We start from the raw sequence: 16,361 nt of genomic DNA, 5'->3' as shown, positions 1-16,361 counted from the left end.
AGTCAAATATAGTTGTTCTACTGAATATGTCAAAAGGTATTGCATAGTACACAGCTCCAGTAGAATATGATGAGCCTCGATGCTCCTCCTGCCCAAGAGGAAACGCTGATCACCAACATGTATCTTCATCTGTGTCCTCCCTCAGCAGCTCAACTCAGTAGTCTCTCTCTCACACACACACACACACACACACACACACACACACACACACACACACACACACACACACACACACACACACACACACACACACACACACACACACACACACACACACACACACACACACACACACACACACACACACACACACACAAAGCACATAGTACTATAGACAATCATCCTGGTTGATGTTCAGAAATGTATACACACCCACACACACAATGACAATCACTTAATGGAAGACAGTCAAGTAGCTTAAACAGCCATTCAATTAGCCCTCTGTGTTCTCTCTGTCTCTCTCTCACAGTGTTAAACTCAATCCGTGACACAGCCACGGGCAGGTGTAACCCTGTCAGGCGTTAGGAGAAAGCAAAAGAGAGAAAGATGAATCACCCCAAAGTATTTACACATACACCTGGGGTAAGCCTAGACACTGACATCTTGGCACATACAAGGCCTGTCCATTTAAGTGCTTTTCAATGTGTCCACGGTGTCGACATCTATTTCACACTCATCTACACCTGGAAGGAGAAAAATATGTTTCCATGACCTTTACCCAAGGTGTCAAATCTGGAGAGGAGAGAGTGTGGAGAACGAGAGAGAGAGAAAGAGGAGACCAGAGCAGAACAGAGCAGATATTTAAGAGCTCGGCCCTGCCTTACATAAGCAGAAAAGGGTGTTAGCCACTTTGGCTTTAATTGTTATTTTGTGGGCAGGCCATAACACTTCTATCAGGATTATGTCGATAGAGAAAGCTTTTTAGTTTTCACCTTCAAATGACAACATGGTTTCATGAGGTCAGCTGTTTTCCACATTCCCTAGGTATTCAGATTCAGACACAGGCCAGTAGGTTGGGGGAGAGGTGAGGGAACGGGGGGGACGGAGCTAGGGGAAGGAGAGCATTGATTGAAAGACTGTGATTAGCAGTTTTCAGCAGGGTGCGCTGAGGCCATCAAGTTGTTCTGACAGCCTTGTCGCGTCCTGAGGTGCAGGCAAGGAGAAGTCAGTGCTTTAGAGAGCGCTCTCTCTCTCTCCGTGTCTCTCTCTCTCCGTGTCTCTCTCTATCAGTCTCTTTGCTCTCTCTGTCTCTCTCCCTCTCTAGCTAGCCAGCCACACTTCTCTGCCCCGCCACAAAATCAATATGGCTCTGCAAAGTGCAGGCGGCCCGGGGGAGACTGAGGGCTAGAAGCGGGGCCAAGGCGTCCTCCAGGCCTGTCCCACGGGCAGTGTCAAGGACAGACCCAAGCCGGGCTGGGATACCGGAGGCTGAGGCTGGGGTCTGCCATGCCCCCCTCTGCCCCCTCCCCTGTGTCCGCTCACGAGCCCATCACTCGGCCTGGAGGACAGGATCGATAAGCAGGTGGAGCGTTAAATACTCTGCCCCAGAGGGTGTCCCGCTGCTGGGGCCCAGCCAGCCAGGACTCAGCCTCCTGCTCCCTCCTCCTGGAGGACGGTCTGTCTGTCTGTCTGGTCACAGCTGAACTGGATGTTTTGTTCTCAGACAGAGAGACTGCAGATCTCTGACAATAAACAGTTCAATAACAGTTAGAGAAACATCTCTGCTGTGGAAGGTAGCAGCGTGGCCCACTGGTCACACAATGTAGCTCCTTAACAGGACACAGGACAACAGAAGTCAGCCACGGGGCATGGGCCTGCTCAGGGAATTGGTCAGTAAGCTACCTGAACACTCTCCTACAGTTAAGACAATACAATGTGTTCATAGCTTTATTATGGACAATATCTAAACCATAATAGAGCAAATAGCAAGACTACTTATTCTAGCTCGCTGTCAATAATTGTCCTAATTCTGATACAGTGAGTGAAACAGATGGGTGATGTTGAGAGGATTGCAGTCATTCCGAGTGTCTGTGTGTGTGAGTGACTGCTCACAGTGGAAGTGGCTTGTGTTGCTAATCCAGAAAACAGTGTACGACAGAGTAAAGAGCCAGCTCTGTGTTCCATCCACAGTGTTAACAGCACAAGCTGATCAACCCCTTCAGATGGCAGCTAGTCCCCTTCCCTGTCCTTAAGGATCGAGTCTAGATGATCTGCTGCCTGTCTGCAGCTTCACTGGGGATAAAGATGATTTACAATCCAGATGGAGACTAGGGCTAAATCAGGGTAAAACAGGGCTGATTGTGACATCTGAAATGGCATTGTATTAGCTAGAATCCATTTAGTGAAAAACAAGCATGTTTCCTTTCTATTTCCTTTACTAACCACTATGTACAGGAACAGTATGTTACTAATATCTGAGACTAAAGGAACAGACAAGAACGCTTAGGAAGTGATTCAGTGTTGTTACTGAATCACTACAACAGAACAAATCTAACATATGTGTCTCAACTTTACGATTAAGACTCAGAATGCTATTGAATTACCGGACAGATATTATTTGGGAATGTTTACATGGTTTTTGACTGTCTTCCTGGAATCCACCACAAGATAAATAGTCTATAATGGCATTAGACAAATCCTAAAATATATGGCAACAGAAGGCATTTTTGTTTTCTTCTCAAGCCATCCCATCCATTCCTATTCACTGTTTATGTATGTTCCTTCCTTCACTCATTGTGAACCAAGGATAATATTCTACCAAGAATTTAACATCTTAATCCTCTTTACACTCTTCCTAGTAGCCTGGATGGTGACAGATTAACAGACCGGACGTTTCCAAACCCTGAGGGGACAGTCTACTGCATGCATGGCTTTAAGTGGACTGGAGGGTTAATATGAAGCCAGTAGAAAAGAAAGCAGTGGTGGTACTGAATATTACTGACGAGCTCCAGGTGAATGGTTGGTGCTAACGAGCTCCAGGTGAATGGTTGGTGCTGACGAGCTCCAGGTGAATGGTTGGTGCTGACGAGCTCCAGGTGAATGGTTGGTGCTGACGAGCTCCAGGTGAATGGTTGGTGCTGACGAGCTCCAGGTGAATGGTTGGTGCTGACGAGCTCCAGGTGAATGGTTGGTGCTGACGAGCTCCAGGTGGATGGATGGTGCTGACGAGCTCCAGGTGAATGGTTGGTGCTGACGAGCTCCAGGTGAATGGTTGGTGCTAACGAGCTCCAGGTGAATGGTTGGTGCTGAGGAGCTCCAGGTGAATGGTTGGTGCTGACGAGCTCCAGGTGAATGGTTGGTGCTGACGAGCTCCAGGTGAATGGTTGGTACTGACGGGCTCCAGGTGAATGGTTGGTGCTGACGAGCTCCAGGTGAATGGTTGGTCCTGACGAGCTCCAGGTGAATGGTTGGTGCTGACGAGCTCCAGGTGAATGGTTGGTGCTGACGAGCTCCAGGTGAATGGTTGGTACTGACGAGCTCCAGGTGAATGGTTGGTACTGACGAGCTCCAGGTGAATGGTTGGTGCTGACGAGCTCCAGGTGAATGGTTGGTCCTGACGAGCTCCAGGTGAATGGTTGGTGCTGACGAGCTCCAGGTGAATGGTTGGTGCTGACGAGCTCCAGGCGAATGGTTGGTACTGATGAGCTCCAGGCGAATGGTTGGTGCTGATTTTTTTATTTATTTTTAAATTCTTATTTACAATGACGGCCTGAGCTCCAGGGGCATGGTTGGTGCTGATGAGATCGTGCCAGTGTGGGTCAGACCCAACTAATTTAGCCTAGCCTGAGACAGAAAGTAAAATGGGACTCGGTCACGTACTAGAAGATCTTGGCTGTTCCCAACTTCCCCCACCACCTCCACCCACACTGGTCTGAGGGAAGAGGGAGATATCGCCGTGGTTACTGTTCACACTCCTGCTAATTATTAGAGCCAATCAGCGAGGTTAACAGGGCGGAGCCTGAGGAGATCATGTTCTGGGGAATTTAACATCTGGCAGAGATGGAGGTGAATACATTACACACTGGCCTCCTCCAATCCAAATAAAACACTCTTGACATCTGAAGTGTACTTAGCACAGAGGGGAGGGAAGGAGGGAGGGAGGGAGGGAGGGAGGGAGGGAGGGGTGGCGGCGAGCGAGCATCCCATATGGTGATGTCCAAGTGCCACCTAGTGAAAACCATGTGGCTCGTCCAGTCAAGTGACGGTCCTCCAGGCTCCAGAGGAGAGGGGGTCTGCCCCAGAAAACAGCCCAGACAGGAGGACCCATCTGGACTGAGACAGCTCTGTCACAGGCCTAGCTACCTATGGCACAGTCCAACACGGTCAACGCTAAGAAAGATCTACTGCCACCAATGCCAAGAATTAGACTAGGGACCCAATACCACTAACCTACTTTGCAAGAACGTGCAAGTCAATTGTGTAAAGCGATGATGTGGGACGTAGTTACTGTACATAGTTGACATCGTATTCTCTCTCTAGCGCACTCTCCAGCTCTCTCCAGCTCTCTCCAGCTCCAGTAGTATGGTCATTGTTTCTAGCCCTGCTGTTGGTCCTGGCTGCTACGCTGTGTTTGTTGTGATGGAGAAACAGATGTGTCTATGGCTGTGTTTAGTAGCTAAGGGCCATCCCCTCCCACCATTAGTGGAGGTATAAATCACAGCCCTCCCCGTGCCGGGAGGTGAGAGAGATGAGAGTGGAGGTGAGCCTGAAATAATGCTGATGTCCCCCAGGGTCAGACCTCCATTATGGCCGCTTCAAAAACTATTAATCTGGCTTGTAGTCACTGGCCTAGAAATAATTACTTCATCTAACCTATGTAATACAGCATGACCAGCAGTCCAGTCAGGTCCAATTGGGTGGGGGAGAGAGGAGTGGGAGAGAGAGGTTGGGGCAGAGAGGGGAGAGAGAGGGAAGGGGGAGAGAAAGCCACAAATTACAGGCCCGTCTCTGCTGCTACTAGGTGACTGATGTACCACTCACCATCTGGATATGGCCTTTACACTAACACTGATTTAGATACACACACACAAATATATAGACATTGGTCTGGTGAGCCAAGGCACACACACACAACATTTAATTTTTTTGCAATGTGGTCACAATATACTCAGCAATCCCTAAACAGGGTCTGAGTAAAATAACTTACTAAAAGATAACAGCCATTCCAACCACTAATCACTAAAGTGAAACAGCCAGGGAACGGAGTCCAGTATATTCACTCTAACCAACCAAAACAACCCACCAAACGGAACCCCCGACTTCCTAAGTAGTGCACTACCTCTGACCAGAGCTCTATGGGCCCTGGTCAAAAGTAGTGCACTATAGGGTGCCATTTGGGACACAACCAGAGTGTTGTTCTATCTAGTGTGAGGTCGGACAGAAGTCCACCTCTCTAACCACTGCTCAACATTGCCACCTAGAGATGTAGGAGAAACTGCTAGTCATCACCAACACCACTATGATGGTGAAATAAACCACCACAACATCCCACTACACACACACACACACACACACACACACACACACACACACACACACACACACACACACACACACACACACACACACACACACACACACACACACACACACACACACACACACACACACACACACACACACACACACACACACACACACACACACACCATAAAATTCAGTGCAGTCCGCCTCCATAAATGTCACAGTGAAGTATGGAATGACATGAATAAATCCAACAACCATGAGTCTCCAGTCAGTCAGTGGAGGCATGGCTACATCGCTGGCTGTCACAGATGGCATCCCAGGTGGAGATGTAATTAGTTAGGGTTGAAGTCAGTCTCCCTTGTTGTCTGGGGGTCCTCGCTCGGCACGCGCTACTGTAAACATGCTCCATATCCTAATCAGGTGTCACCGCCGCGTTTGATCAGTCTGCTAAAACTTGTCACAAATCCCCAGCAGAGAGAGAGAAGGAGGAGGGGGGAGGAGGAGGGAGGAGGGGGGACAGAGGGAAGGAGCGGGGAGAACAAAAGGAAGGAGCTGTCAGAGGGAGAGGGGGGAGACGGAGGAGAGTTTGCCCATTAGCAGCATTCTCCATCTCTCTCCGGCTGCCCATAGTGAGGAGTCCCCTGGTGACAGACAGCTCCAGGTCTCTGCTATACAACACAGGGACTTCTCTTCACCACCGTCAGCACTATACACACTAACACACCTGATCACTAGAACAACCACATACTCCAGCTAAACACTCAAGTAGTAAACTAGTTTCTGTTGTTTACCCAAAAAACCTGAGATAAGCCTACAAGCTGCACCCCTTTTTGGTTTCTGCAAACACTTTCAATAGTGGCTCTCTTTCTTTAAAAGCACCAAATCAGAGACAGACACCTCCCCTCCTCCCCTCCAGAATGAGAGAAGAGAGAAGACAGCAGGCAGTGGAGTTGGTATAGGAACACACGCACCATTAGATACTGTTTACCTTTTATTTATGTTGATATTGAATACATTAGCCGATTGAACCTCCTAAGAACACTGCAGAGTGACAAGCCGGAATCCGTCTTTGTAACTACCATGGCAACGGAGATTACCACAAATAGAAAAAATCTAAAACCTCTGAATAGAACGATACATAAATTAATTAAAGGACACAAAAACAAGCAGAGAATTAAAGTTAGAACATCTGTCAGAGACTTAGCTTCCCATCCTAATACCAGTGTTAGAACATTTATACCCTTGAAGTGAATGATCCCTTCTTTAATTGACAGTCAAGGAAAAGTGTTTGCAGCAGCATCCTGTAGCCGCTGATAAGAAAGCTTTCCCCCTCTCCCCCCAAAAAAACAGTTTAAAGAACCTTGGCACTAATCCCTATTGTCATCCCAGTGCAGTGGAAGGACTTACAAATAGCGATAACTCGACAGAGGCTGTCTGTTCCTGAGGAGTTAGGGACAGGGTAGCCGTCGCATGCTGGAGAATCAGTCACTTAGATTAATACAATCCATACGCGGCATCAGTCAGGCATGACACTAGACTGTCACTGCATTTACATCCCAGTCCATCCCTACCGTTCTATATGACAATGTGTTTAAGAAGGTCCACTCACATCACAAAGAGCCTCTGTGTGTGTGTGTGTTGGTGGATAACACTCCCAGTCATATGATGTGCTTTACTGGTGATCCTGGAAACAACAACTTTGCAAAGCTTTGTATCACATTTTTACATACGGAATGGGTGCCACTGTCACTCACACAAGTAGGCCAAACACACACACACACACACACACACACACACACACACACACACACACACACACACACACAAGCCCGTAAACTTGTAGAAACAGTTGTTTATTGAGATAGGAATAGGAGTTTTTTTTGCTGAAGCTTGCTTTGAGAGCATATGGGCAGAATACAAAGAGAACTAGACTAAACTGATGAGCTACAGAAGAGGACTAATCTAACCAAAAACTCCACAGATTATCAAGAACAAACAGCAACATAACTGATCAAACAACAAATAAAATGGTAAGACTATTGTGGCAGAATACAAGGCTAATAGATGGCATCTCAGCCACTGCTGAGCCTCAGTGTTTAGGCTGTACGCCTGTGTGATTCCTCCACTTCAGCAGTCCTGAGACAAATGACAGTGGCTGCCCTCAACATTACAGGGCCAGGGCACGCATGACACTAGTGCTGACAACTGAACACACACAACACACCCCTAGCTGCCTTGATAAACACACACACACACACACACACACACACACACACACACACACACACACACACACACACACACACACACACACACACACACACACACACACACACACACACACACACACACACACACACACACACACACAGACAAACACACATTTACCCCCCACACACACACACACACAGCCCAAAACAGCAGTGACACAACCTCTCTCCCTCCACCTCCCACCTCCCACCTCCCTCTCTCTCCATCTCACAGGAGACAAGCCTGACTTCAGGCCCTTACCCAGGCAAGTGGATCTGACCTGCTGCCCCCCAGTCAGCCTCATCTGAATACACAGAGACAGGAACAGGAGAGGAAGGGAAATCTGCCTATATTATGATGGGAAGAGAGGAGAAGAAGATAGGAGAGGGGGATGAGATGCCGTCAGGGGGCTCTCTTCTTTATGCACGTATGATCATGTGGTTGACAGCACCGGTGGGAAGAATTATGGACTGTTGAACAAAAGGTTGAGGTCTGGCTGGTTGGTGATGTGATGGTACCTAGATGGAGAGGCAGGCAGGCAGCTAGGAAGTGGTGGGCCTGACAGTGGTGGACTTATGACAAGTACCACCGCGCACACACACACGGCACCTCCTCGCCATCCGCTCGCACCAAAGTCTGTCACTCAGAATGGGCCAAGAACGCTTCACGTTAGAGTGAGCGTGGAGGGCGGAGAGAAGATTGAGGGGGGTTCTGGTCAGAGGTTAAGCGCAGAGAAGACAGCAATGAAAGGCAACTGTCATGCACCAGCGCACGCTGAGGAGCGCCTGTCTCATGGAGAACATGCAAAGAAAGAATGCTCTCTGAGTTCTGACAACACCCCTCCTCCTCACCCCTATTACCATCACTACCCCACACAGAACACACACAGTACACACACAGTACACACACAGTACACACACAGTACACACACAGTACACACACATAACTCAGCCCCTCTAAAACAGAGTGGCGGCACTACACCACAGAAGGCAACGCCTGCCTGACAGCATGCCAATCAAACTGGTGACCCCTTCTCTAACATAGCATACGCATGACTAAAGTTAGCTGGGCCCATGAACAAAAACACAGGCTGAGAGAGAATCACTGAAAGATGAAGAGGCTACCTGGCTGGCATCAACAGGTATCATGGAATATCCAAAGAAATGATCCATCAAATGGTCTTGGCTTATTTTAAAATGAAATAATCCCTGTAATATCTGACTTCAGGCAGAGAAAGGTATTTTATGAGTGGTGGTTGGTGGGTAAGGCAAGGTAGATGCATGCCATGGTAGTTGCAAAGACGGATTCCGGCTTGTCACGCAGATACTCCAGCTGGCTAGGTTACACTTGGCTCCAGTGATGGGGCAGGGGGGCACTACCATCCCTCTCCCTCCTCAGTCTCCCCTGGGCAGTGTACTACAGTACTACATGCCAGGTACTTTCATTACACACGTTTATGGAAAATATCTTATGATGTACAAATTAACAGTTACAATTTACAGGGCCTTATGAAAGTGGCCTCCTGCAGTTTTTGTGAATGGAGGCTATTGAAGCAGTCATCAGAAGCAGATGTTGGCCAAGTCTAACGTTAGCTAACTGCTAGGTAGCTCAGCTTTATTGGAAAGGTGAGTCAAAGGAAAATACAAAGGAAAATAAATTCACAAATAAACAGCAACACCACCAGCCCTGTAATATAAATGGAGCAGGTGGAGTCACAGGGAGAGCAGGCCTTCTGAGAGCTACAATAGGTAGGCTAGCTTTACTGCTTTAGGACCAAGAGCAAAAGAAAGTTAACCTACATGATGAACGCCAAAGACAGCCTTGAAAGAAGAGACTGCACCTTAAGTGTTGTCTAGTCACTGTCCTTGTGACAGATGGCCTTATTAGGAAAATTAGATTAAATTAGAGGACTGCTGCACCAGTCTTCTCGTCCTCTCCCATCATTAGTCTCTGTCTCTCTCTACAGTGTGTCCCCCCCCCCCCTCCACACATAAGTACAGATTCAAATGAAAATAATGACCTCCCTAGATTGAAGCCTTGAGTGGCTAATGAACCCCCCTGAGTCCCCTCTGTCTGAGGTGAGCGGATCATTCCCATGTTTATTTAGTACGGCCCCACCACAGCCACACACACACCACCTATTGATCAGATTGATTATTCCATGTATATCACCGGTGATAGGGCTCTGTGTGACTGATGAACTCTGGGTCACACTGAACGTAAACTCATTGACTCTGACAGCTGAGATGATCCATTGTCACAGCAGCTCGTTTGGGAAAATACGCAGACATCAGCAATAATATGCCAATGCTAATATGAACTGCTAGGTAGAGCTGATGATGACATGGGATCTGTCAACAGAGAGGGTCGCCCACAGCTCACAAGCTAACAGCCTGCTCACAACAAAACCTGGGACTGGTGGTACATTTGACTTCTGAAACTGAGCAACTAGGCCGATTTCTGCTGACAATCCAGTTAGGTATTACTTCAAAGAAAATCCTAAATAAATGTACCATTTGTCAATAGTAATAAAGTATGAATAAAGTAACTATGTAGAAGACACTAAATCTTTGTTCATCTGCCGGATGAGTTGAACATAGCATCCCGTTATATGTTCATCCTTAGTGTTTTCAACATACACTAAAACCCAAGCCCTTTAGCCAAACCGTGTGGATGGACATGCTGTGTAAAGTGTCATCTATCATACGCCTGCTGTGATGGCTAACATCAGGAGAGGAACCTAGGCTATATCCCAGAGTGCATCCAAAATGGCACCCTATTACATACATAGCGCACTACTTTTTATCAAGGCCCTGGTCAAAAGTAGTGCACTATATAGGGAATAGGGTGGCATTTGGGATACATACTTAGGCTGGGTTTTCCCTCTGGATGTTTAGTAGGATCACAGATGCTCTTAAACACATACATGTCTGTGGGCCCTGGCCCTGGCAGCTAGGGGCGGCTGTAGACATGGGACCTGAGACACCACAGAGAGAGCAGCCAGGCCGGGCTGTAAAAGTTGATATCCTCCCAGATGCAAAACAAATGTAGACATCATGAACCTTTAAATTGTCCTACATTTGAAGCAGACCACTATAAAAGGGGGTAAGGATAAGAGAAGAGACATGTATGCAGACACACATCTAGATCACGACACATGAAGAGACATATTATATACTGCACCACTGTGTAGCTGTTGACAGGGATGTAGGACTACTTACTGAGAAACCATATTTCAGATATAAACAGTTAGGAGTGTATCTCACTCCCAGAAAAGGGTACGATAGCTGGTTCCATGTTAGTGCCATTACTGCAAATAAAATGTGCTATAAATTTGCTCTTTGTTGCCAAGAGATGAAAGAAACCCTGTAGCTGGCAAAAACAATGGAAAAAAACAATAGCAACCCAAGTCCCTCTTCCATCACTGACACATTGCCACTGCCAGGCATGTGTCTTAAAGGCTGTAGGGTTGGGTTTACCAAGCTGATCTGTAAACAACACAAAAACACTCCAGATATATCCAGGCTAAGCTCCAATAACTAAGACAAGGTATGAAGAGGTAAAGAAAAGGGGGGTGCTTATAGCCACAGACTAATCAACCCTCCTCATCGTTCTCATATCGGATCAATGAACTACCCGGGGCCTTGGGCCCACTGCCACACCACCGCACAGGCACTACATTACACACAAAACTTCATATTCATTCATTGATTTACTTTTCAGAATAGTATATCATTGAACTCCAATGGGACTAAAAACAGAGGCTGGGGCTGAGGTCAAGCCCACTTGCATGGACAGATGTTTGCACAATATTGATGTCCCAAGCAGAAATAAATGAGTAAATATCCCGATCGATACCTAGTTTCCCTAGCCGGCCCTGTGCGACAGCAGATACAGAAATACATCTTTATGGCTACAGGAATGGTCCCTAATGAAGAGTGGATAAATGCTCCCCTGAAGGTAAACTCTTTGATTAGCTGAGGCCAGAGGTGACGCCCGGTTGGGGAGGGCAGAGGCGATATGCTGACATGGAAATGCCATACCTTCTATTGCCTGAGGAGTCTAATGGTTAAGAGGGGCTAAGTTACTGAGGGGCCAACAAGGATATGACCGGTCACAAGCCTTGAGCAGGTCGTTCTGTGCTGCCTGGCCTCCTTTCCATTTGTAATGGTAATAGCATGGATCAGCAGCATTCTCAATCATACTCATAGTCAATAACGCACATATTGTTTCAATTCTACATGTAGCCTAGCTCTGTTTTGACTGTGTCACTGGGCTGGAGAGGATACTGTTGAAACAAATCCTCTGCATTTCATCTCCAGCCACCTCAAGCACGAAGGCCCTAGCTGTCAGTGGTTAAGACGTATGAAAGAGGGGACATGAGACTGTAATCAGGCCAGACCATCGTCATCATCATCAGGAGCAGTAGTACTGGGCTCCGGCTCTCTGTCTCTCTGTCTCCCTCATGGTGAAGAGACAGTGGTGCTGATGACACTAGATAGAGGATCTGGATGGAGCTGCCTGCTCTTATTTACAGCACAGCTCAATTACCCAGGACAACACCAAGCAGGCTCATCACTCAGCTTTCCCTTCACTGCTCCACAGTGACCAACAGGGCCATAAAGAGGGAGGAACCAGATCATTCCCTGCTCCTTAATTAAATGAGAGCAAAGCTGTTGACTTAATTTCCCTCCTCTCCGTAAGCAGACCCTCCTCTTCCTCACCCTCAACAAAGCAGTCCCCACCCACATTGAGCTGGCCAGCCCTCCAACCAATGAAGAACTCCCGGTCATCATCCCTGCTCGGCCCTAAATCAACAGCTGGATAAACAGCCTCCACGGTGGGTTAGTGCCGGTCCCCATGCAGTCACAAGAGGCCGGGGGGCTCCAGGGGGCTCCAGGGGGCCGAGTCAGGAGCCGGATCGACACCTCAACAGCGATAAGTAATTCTGTGTTGGATTAGCAGCATGATGGCCTAATCAATACAGGGTGATACACTCAGGCCATTAGGAATGCAGGGAGGAAATGGCCCCCTCTGGTAATAAAGCAGGCCTTATGTCTGGCTGTTCCTTCATCAGATCTCTCCATTAGTGTAATGGTACTATTATCAGCCACAGCAAAAGACTTACCGGGCCGTGCTGGAGGGGTCTGACGGAGTCAGGGAGGGAGAGCCATGCAGTGAGGAGTGGAGAAATGTCCTCTGTCTCTCCATCTCCCTCCTTCCCCAGGCCCGGATGTAAATCTATCTCTCCATCTCCCTCCTTCCCCAGGCCCGGATGTAAATCTATCTCTCCATCTCCCTCCTTCCCCAGGCCCGGATGTAAATCTCCAGCAGCCTACTTCTATGTTCCCTGCCCGGCTCCTAGTGCTCCTATGTATTCCTAAGCGTGTTTTATGTCAGCTCCCAACACTATTTCTCATTATTGGCTCATTAATAGAACTAGCAGTGTGTTAGCGGTGGGTAAGAGGGGGGAGATGGCCGCCGGAGCAGGGGAAAGGTGCTGAATGTGTTGAATGTGACACCCCTCCTGCTAAAACAACCAGAGCTGACATGACAGTACACCCGGCATTAGTCGCCATAAATCATTACCTTAACACTAATTCACCGGGTAACATTTTGTGGGGGGGATTGATTAACCATGTCTGGATGTGTGGCCACATAATCAGCTTTAACCTCTCTAGTTGTTCATTTAACAGAATTGCCAAGGGAAACACAAAACATTTGAATGAGTGTTGAGGAATGAAATACCCTAAACAGCACTAGCTGCCACAACCAGAGGAAACCAATGAGGCTGATCTGAGCGGTGTTCTGGGCTCAGCCAGGACCTCAGCAAAACATCTGCTGACCCTATGTGGTCATTACTTAGCCTGACATTCCCCTGAAATATATTTCCACTTTTCCATCAACACTTTATACATGTCATCACATAGACAGCAGCTATCATCAAAGACAACGTCAAGGAAGTAGGTTGAGGGTAAATGCCCTTTATATTCAGTTTACGCAGGACGTGTATATAAAAATGCATATACCTTTATTTCTAAAATAATAGACATGTTTAAAACCATGAATTTCCTTTACAATAACCTGCTGACATTAGTGAAAACACATGCTATTGATCACAGTATATTACAAGTAGGCCTATTAGTTAGGCTTTTTAGTTGATGGGTCAGACAAACATGAGACATGAGCTGCTCTCAGAAACATGGGTAAGCCATGTTTGTCCTGCACATTGTATTGGATGTGGTTAAATTGAGTCTGCCTTTTTAAAACAGGTTGGGAGTTATGTTCAGTAGGCCTTCATGATAAATAGCTTGCCTTCACTAAACTAGCAAAATGACAGGGGGAAACAACTCACTGACTGAGTCTAACTGCAAACATACTCACTTATGAGAATACAGTTATATCCCCATATCCCCAGCTATTACATATGATGATAAACTGAACCACTGCACTGTGTCCCTGCCCTATAACAAGCCACTGGGATTAATGCAGATACTCTAATTTAGAACTGTTCTGTGGTTTTCCAGCCATTTTACCATTACAATACCCTGTCCTCGTTCCTCAATCATCCTTTTATTATTTGTCTAAAAGAGGAAGCAGAACCATTAGCTAGGTCTGAGTCTGCTCTCTCTGTGTGTGTGTGTGTGTGTGTGTGTGTGTGTGTGTGTGTGTGTGTGTGTGTGTGTGTGTGTGTGTGTGTGTGTGTGTGTGTGTGTGTGTGTGTGTGTGTGTGTGTGTGTGTGTGTGTGTGTGTGTGTGTGTGTGTGTGTCTGCTCTATGCTGCCTACACCCACCTGGGGGCCAGCTGGAAAGCGTTCTCGCTCTCATCTGGTCATCATGGCCGCTCTCTCAGCTCTTCACAAACAGGAGGAACCACGTCCTACATAGTTTCTGTGCTGTCAGACATGATCCAAACACATGTGCCATGGCTGACTGTGGCGCGGCCAAGGCTGGGAGCTGCCGGGACTGACTGACTTGGGGAGAGCAGACCTGGGTTCAAATACTATTTGAAATTGTTCAAAAACTTTGAGTGATTGCTCTAGCCTGCCTAGAGTGCCAGATGGGTGGAGCTTGCAGTGTTAGGACTATTATATTGGTCCAGTACGCAAGTCAAGCTCAATCACAGACAAAGTGTTTGAAACGATTTTGAATAGTATTTGAACGCAGGTCTAGATGAACCTGAGCAGAGCAGTCTGCATGGGACCAGCAGTAGGAGTAGCTAAGGAGGTCTGCATGGGACCAGCAGTAGGGGTAGCTAAGGAGGTCTGGATGAGCCTGAGCAGAGCAGTCTGCATGGGCCCAGCAGTAGGGGTAGCTAAGGAGGTCTAGATGAACCTGAGCAGAGCAGTCTGCATGGGACCAGCAGTAGGAGTAGCTAAGGAGGTCTGGATGAATCTGAGCAGAGCAGTCTGCATGGGACCAGCAGTAGGGGTAGCTAAGGAGGTCTGAATGAGCCTGAGCAGAGCAGTCTGCATGGGACCAGCAGTAGGGGTAGCTAAGGAGGTCTGGATAAATCTGAGCAGAGCAGTCTGCATGGGCCCAGCAGTAGGGGTAGCTAAGGAGGTCTGGATGAATCTGAGCAGAGCAGTCTGCATGGGCCCAGCAGTAGGGGTAGCTAGGGAGGTCTGGATGAATCTGAGCAGAGCAGTCTGCATGGGACCAGCAGTAGAGGTAGCTAAGGAGGTCTGGATGAGCCTGAGCAGAGCAGTCTGCATGGGACCAGCAGTAGGGGTAGCTAGGGAGGTCTGGATGAGCCTGATCAGAGCAGTCTGCATGGGACCAGCAGTAGGGGTAGCTAGGGAGGTCTGGATGAGCCTGAGCAGAGCAGTCTGCATGGGACCAGCAGTAGGGGTAGCTAGGGAGGTCTGGATGAGCCTGAGCAGAGCAGTCTGCATGGGACCAGCAGTGGGGGTAGCTAGGGAGGTCTGGATGAATCTGAGCAGAGCAGTCTGCATGGGACCAGCAGTAGGGGTAGCTAAGGAGGTCTGGATGAGCCTGAGCAGAGCAGTCTGCATGGGACCAGCAGTAGGGGTAGCTAGGGAGGTCTGGAGAACAGAACAGCCTTTACTTTTCCTCTATTTCTCTCCATCTAGTTACACAACCCACAAACACAGTACATCCAGACCAGAACACATCACAGCAGGCCTCTTTGGCAGTGGGGTCTGCTACCTACTATAAAGCTGGGTATGCCCAAAATGTCACACCTTTCCTTTGATCAACTATTTCATTCTCAATCATATTTTTACACAAACACCAGTCAATGCGGTTAATATTCATTGTTTTGAACAGCATCCCAGGACAATCCAGCAGCCATCATAGTCCTTTGCGTTTCAGATGTGCCTATAATTATTACCTGCAATAGAATTGTACCACTCGCACACAGCCAGAAACTGCTCTCCTCCAACTCACGGGATAGTTTAAGAACACACTGCAGTCACTCACTCACGCCCCCCCCCTAATACAATTTTGGAGCAAGATTATTCTGATTTTGAGGGAGTCTGACTTGAAAACATTGAACATCTAAAATATAGGGGACTTTTACCATGCAACGTGTCTAAATCAATATTCAAGCCTTCATAGCGATCAATCAGTTTATTGTAGCACAGTCTACACCCATGTCTAAACTGTAATACTGAAAGCAAAAA

General features: G+C 47.7%; 1 protein-coding gene across 4 annotated transcripts in view; it reads right to left on the bottom strand.

Annotated features, from left to right (window-relative positions):
* Positions 1-16,361, bottom strand: part of LOC139562771 (alpha-ketoglutarate-dependent dioxygenase FTO-like) — a 173,808-nt gene that overhangs the window by 157,156 nt on the left and 291 nt on the right. The gene's annotated exons all lie outside the window — the stretch shown is intronic.

The sequence above is a fragment of the Salvelinus alpinus genome, chromosome 33 (genome assembly GCF_045679555.1).
Source record: "Salvelinus alpinus chromosome 33, SLU_Salpinus.1, whole genome shotgun sequence".
Lineage (NCBI taxonomy): Eukaryota > Metazoa > Chordata > Actinopteri > Salmoniformes > Salmonidae > Salvelinus > Salvelinus alpinus.
Note: the sequence above shows the minus strand (reverse complement) of the source record. Positions and strands in the feature narration are given on the sequence as shown.